The following is a 6,640-nucleotide window of genomic DNA, read 5'->3' on the forward strand; positions in this document are numbered from 1 at the left end:
GGGGAGGAGTCAGAAGGGGAAAAATGAGAGTGAGAGGGGTGGAGGGCAGAATACAATTAAAAGGGAGCAGTGAGTCAAGGGGACTGACCCGGTGATGAGAGAGGAGAGAAGGGTAGAGGGCAGTTCTGAGTGCACGTGCACCACATAATGAAAGGTTGAACTTTTTGTGGCCAGGGTGGCATACCAAATCAACTCACCCTGGGACTGTTAAGAGAGAAAGGGGAGGGGGGACGAGAGAGAGAGTGCAGGCTGCAGCGGCACAGAGAAAGAAGGAGAAATAGATATGTCAGGTGACCTGAATGAAAGAAGCAAAGGCGAAGGAGAGGTAGAGACTTTAACAAGGGACAACGGGGGCAGAGTGGGACAGAGGAAAGGATGGACAGAGGGATGCATACTGGTTTGGTGAATGAGTGGAGGAGGAGTAAGGAGAAGAAAATGAGGAAGAAATGGAGATAGTGAGGGCCTCCTGCTACATGGCTGCCATGGGGGCCTGAGTGACAGAAATTAATAATTAGTGACAATGATTGACAGTGCTCCCTCCATCTGCGGCTCTCCACCGCCTCGCAACGCCTGCCTCCGCCAGCGACCACGGGCACAATGAGCTCCAGAGGGATTGTGGGAGACACACTTGATTGACAACTGCCTCCTGGAGAGACAAGGGGGGTGGAGGGGTGGGCCGAGGCTGAGGAGAGAAAGAAGAGAGTGAAAACTGAGGGGTTTTGTTTGAGCAGGAGTGATAGAGGGGAGAGGTGGGTGACAGGGGGCAAAGAGGGACAGAACAAGAGGAAGGGGGGTTGGGAGTTTAGGAAGATGGCCAGAGGATCTTTTTTCCCTTCAGAGAATGAGGAAGGAATTGCTGCTATCAGCTCTTGTCTTCCATTAGCATCCCCACTTTCTCCATCACACATTTGGGTTGCTCATCTTGCCATTCCCACCTCCACCAGCCCCTCACACCGCTCCACACTAGTGTATAGCACCATTATGCAAAAGTGACAAATTTACCACAGAAGGAAGGAAAGGGATAAATAAAGAGGAGAAAATGAGAAAGAGGGTTGAGGCCTCGGCTTTCTGCGGTGAGGGGGAATAGCCTGTAAATAGTCATCAGCAGGGAATTTGTCACTCTCTACGCCCCTGTCTCTTCTCTCTTTTTTTCTCCATCCTTCTCCTCTATGCTGTCGCTCCTGCTAAGCATCCCTTCTGCCTGTTTCTTTACTGTCAGCAGACGCCATGAAGTGTTTCTTATACTTTTTGTCTTTCTATTGATGTAAAAATGCACCTGTGAAAGAGTGTAACCGTATTTGATGATGCCAAAATTGGCATTATTCTTTTTTCATTAAGTAGTCATTTATCTTTTCTTGTTTTAATGTTTATTTAGCTGCTCCCTCACATTTCCCTCCTCTTCCTATCATATTTCTCTTTCATTTTGCCCTCATGATTTTTTCCATCATCTCTTTTCTTCTGGTGTACCCCTCTTCCCTTTCCTTTCCATGCCAGGACTGTTTCTGCCCGCCATGACATGGCCTGAGCTAATGTGCTTCAGAATGGCTTAATCGCTGAACAGGTCTCCAAGGCTTACAGCTACACACTGTAACAAAGTACACTATTTACCTCAGGGCCACACAGACAATAGGCTTGCTCAGAACACAGCTAAATCCAGTGGGAATCAGTTTCACATCACAACATATTATTGATTTTTCTTCCAACCCCCCAAACAGACATTTCTTTCATTGTTGCCTGAACCCAGCTTCCTATCTCTCTGTCCCTGATGGAGGTGGGGAGCAAGCTCAGGATTAAGGTCATGGCCTAGAGGTAAACACTATAACATGTCTTATTTTTTCACTATAACCATCCATTTTGCTAGTTAATGGTTAAAATGCATTACCCACAATATCAATTTATTGCTGTGGACATTTACACAAGTGGGTGCTATACTCTACAAGTGTTGAACCTTTTCCATTTATAACATGATTAGAGTCATGATCTGTACTCATGTCAGCTGGATTTAACCCCAGCCAGCCACCATGCAAATCAAGAAGAGGGAATTACTCTTCACTCTCTGAATCAGTGAGATTTATTATCACCACAGTACATTTAGTCAACACTATCACACACCAGCTACGAGGAAAACTAACACCAATGGCGTTAGTTCTGATGACCTGTGACAGGCTACGCCCAACTGTGCTCAGTATACAACAACAAAACATCAGCTTCGCTGCTGCTATTAGGAGCAGTAGTTTTCTGTAAAGATGATGTATTCTTCACTATCTGCTACCTGCAAAAGAACTGTAGATTTTCTGGGTGTTGTGGTGTATATCATATTCTGATATTTTGTCATGTAATCAGGAAAAATGCTGCTGACGTTGCGTGCTTAGCTTGCATGTGATCTAGTTAGCTTCAGAAACACAATAAAAACACACCTATTGAAAACGTAAAGAAAGATTACCTCTGATCTGCATAGTTGCCTACAAACAGCGCTGGAATCAAATTTCCACCATCACCTCACCTAAAACACATATTGTTAATCAAATTATTAAACAATGAATTTCACATTTGCATACGTTGTTTAAATCTGATAAAGTTGCATGTTGTTAACGTGTCTTTAACATGTTGACTTTGACAGCAGTAGTTCAAACATTTGTTTAGTACAAGTAAATGTCCTTGAAGGCCCCACATCCTTTTCTTTCTTTATGCCCGGTTGAGGTTTGTAACTTTGCTGCAACCCTTTACTCTTTGTGGACACACACATGCACTCACACACTCACACATACACACACACATGCTAAACAGACGGCACAGAACACGTGGAGTTGACAGCTGGTAACTGCAGGGCCCAGCAGGTGCAGTGTGTGTGCATGTGAGTGTGTGTTGGCCCCAGAGGGCCCCTGACTCATGGCCAGAGAGGCAGGCAGAGGTGTGTGTATGTGTGTGTCTATGTATATAGGTGATTGTAATGGGGGTGCCTGGCTGACTGACTAGCCTGGAGTTGACTTCACTTCAGCTCCAGTGATTGATTGCGATAGGCTTGGACATGGGGCGATGTATTGCCTGTGGTCACCAGCTTTGACTACCTTCATTACATCAATACTCCTCTTTCCTGTTTTATTTTTGTTATTTCTGTGTTCTTGTGGTCTTCTACTGAACTTTGAAGAGTTCACTTTATCATGATAATCAGCGTTAGTATAGAAACTTTATGGAGAAAAGCTTGCTTGGTGATCTGCCTTTAAGAGATGGATCATTGCTCATTAGCAAACTTGCAGGAAAAGCTTGAACGTCCTGCAGATGGGAAGTTTGGGCACTTACATGCATTCTGCAAACTTTTTATCTGTCTATCCGGCTGTGTTTCTTTTTTTCTTTCTCCTACCAGAGCCAGCTTGTTCTTGGTCAGTATGCCATTTGATGGAGTATGCGTGCCAGCCCGCCTGCCTCTGGCTACTGTGCCGTCTTGAAAGGCGCCGCGACACACGCACCTGGCCCGCCGGCTGCCTCTTTGGTCTGCCTCACCTTTTGTCAGCACCATGTTAATGAAGGCCCTGTCAGTGTCCACTGCTCGCACACCGGGGTGCCTTTTAATGAGTTTGCTATTTGATCACTATAGACACCCGGTATGAACCATGCTCAATTTTTTTTAAATCCCTCATAGATGATGCTGCTTTGGTCATGTATATGTATGCATGTTCACAAATGTGTGTGTGTAGCCAAAGGGGAGAGAAACAAGAAGAAGGGGGCTGGTCAGCTGATTAGGACTAGTTTATAATAAAAGGAGGAGGGTGGTTGTCGTTAACAAAAAAAAAAAAAAAAAAAGGCTAGAGAAAAGAAAATTATTATTTTTATTCTCTCCCCCCCTCCTCCCCCCTTTGTACCCAAGTGAGTCGTGGCTCTCCCTTTTCAGGGGGAGATGAAAGCAGCTGGGCGCAGGGCTTCCAACAAAAAGTGCCAAGCGATCACAAACAAACCTTCAGATGAATCACATCAAAGGCGCTGCCCCAATTGTTAGCCCTCTCGTATCTGAGGAAAATTGGCTCATTAAGGGCAAAAAATGACATTGTTTACATTAGCCAGGGCCCTGATTAGTGCCAGCCATGTTTGTTGTGCTGCCCTACCGTCCGCTTACCAACAGACCACTTCAGCTGCTCTGCACAATCGCTCCTTTGAAGGCTTTCTTTCTGTGGAAAAAAGGATATAGAAAGAGTGAGGACAACAACAACAAAAAGAAACGGAAAAACAGAGTGGAAAAATATACCCATACACACACACACACACACACACACACACACACACGCACACACACAAATGCATACGATTATAGATCCAAACCGGCACAAATGGACATGATAGCTGGTCTTTTCTCTCTCTGCCTCTCTGCTCTCCTCTGCTTATTGGCTTTTCTCTCTTTAGGACTAATTAGGTTGCTTGTGGAAATAAAGGTGATAGGAGAGGACAGTTGGGCCAATGATGAGTCTGTTTGTGCAGTAATTGCACTGATAAAGAGGGTAGTGTTGTTGGCGGGAAAGAAAATAAAAGAAAGCTTGACAATGAAAAGGCCCGGGGTTCCTCTTTGTGCCAACGGCTTCATGTCTGTGAAAAGAACACCTTTTGTGGAGCAAAGCTTTTGTAAACTGTGATGATTTCTAATCTACAATAAGTGTTATGTGTTTTAGATGGACATCTTTGTGTGTGCTTGATCTCATGCATGTAATGTGTAAGGGCCCTTCTTCCTTCTTATCTCCCACTTGAACTTCTTTTTTAAAACCTTTTTGTCTGTCAAATGCAATAACTTCTACCAGAACGTTCACCATTAGAATATAAGTGCACTCTCAATGTATCTAAACATGCTATGAGCCTGCACTTTACTTATCATTTTAAATAAAACTAAATCCTCAAGTAATCAACTAAATTAAAAGTTTGAGTGCACTTCACTTGGCAGCATTAGAAAAAAGTCAACACACTATCTTCACATGCACACTATCTTTAGTTTTGGACCCCATTTCAGTCCCTAATTTTCTTTTTCACCCCACCCATCCTTCACTTAGCACTCCCAGTTTAAGAACTGCCAAGTTGTAGTACAGGTAACATTGCTTCTCTGCATACAAGAAAGACCAGTCAGTCCTTCTGTAATTCCATTATTTTATTTAAGGGTTTAGAGCAACCTGTGCATCCAGAAAATATCTCTTTCAGGGACGGCCTTGCATATTTCAGCAAGACAATACTAAACCACATTGGATCCATCACAACAGCATGACAATGCTGTACAGGCGCTGAACTGGCCTCCAAGGAGTCCAGACCTTTCACCAATAGAAAACATTTGGTGCAACATGAGACAAAAAACAAACAAACAAACAAAAAAATACACAAAAAACAAACAAACAAACAAAAACAAACAAACAACAACAACTACAAAAAAGAAACTGGCAATAAAGTTTAAGGACTGTTGAATAATCCTGCATCAGAGATCATGGACAACATTAGTCTCCTTTCCAGATGTTTACCGACAATTGTTAAAAGAAGACCTGTTGCTACACAATGGTAAACATCACACACTTAAAACCTTTATGAGATGTAGTGCTGCCATCACATTTAAAATGAGCTAATATTTTCTACAATATGGTAAAATGTCTTAGTTTCAACATTTGATGTGGTTTGTATTCTATTAGGAATAAATTAAAAGTTCATAAAATTTGCATTTTGTTTTTATTTGCGTTTTACACAATGTCCCCCCTTTTTTGGAATTTGTGTTGTATTTACTCTTATTACACAGCCTGTTGCTATCTGCTGCACCTAAGACTAAACAGAACAGGGTAGGGATGGTAGAGACATGTTCATACCAATATCCAGCAACTCTGGAGCTAAGCTGTCCCTATAATTTTCCCTCGAACAAACAGCTGAGAGATCCGTGTCCTCTGCCTGCAACTTCGATATATAAGTAACCAATTTCAATTGATATGATTGGCTCTGCTTTTTGTTTCTTCTAATGTGATTGTCACTCATTATGTTGCCTGCTCTACCACTAGCTAGTGACAGAACTGCTACTTAGTCATGAATTATAGTGATAATGATAATCATTAAGTCAAAAAAATTGTTTTCTGTCAACTTTTGTGGTGACAGAATCAAAGCTGCCAGGCAGATCAGAGAGAGGAGGAGATGCTGAGGCAGGAGAAAAGCCAGGTAAGCTTTTGTGTTGTGACTTGGACTATATCTTTAATTGAAATAAAGTCTAAAATAAAGTGTAAACATGTGTTTGAACATTTAGTTCTCTCCACCATCATAACTTTCTGTGTGCAACATGTGTGTGAAAGCTTCTCCATCTCGCTTTACAGCATAGGAGGAAGAAAATGATCCGGTACCAAAAGCAGAACTGATAATGTCCAAGGTAATCAGTGACGTGGTCTTTTATAATTTAGTCAGAGAGCTCAAGACGGGTTGCGTTATCCATTCCTACCTAAAGTACAACTGGTTAATGGGCCACCATCCACACTTGAAATCAATTCAGAAAGATGATTTTATTCTTTTGATTCCAAAACTTTTTGTCAAACTTTTTCCAATAAGTTCTGTCAGTAACACCTGACCTATTAAAATGAATCTTGGTCTGTCAGTGGTGAGAGAAAAAAAAAGAAGAAGACCTGAAAAAAGACTTGGGGAGTAA

Source organism: Melanotaenia boesemani, chromosome 6 (assembly GCF_017639745.1).
Source record: "Melanotaenia boesemani isolate fMelBoe1 chromosome 6, fMelBoe1.pri, whole genome shotgun sequence".
Classification (NCBI taxonomy): domain Eukaryota; kingdom Metazoa; phylum Chordata; class Actinopteri; order Atheriniformes; family Melanotaeniidae; genus Melanotaenia; species Melanotaenia boesemani.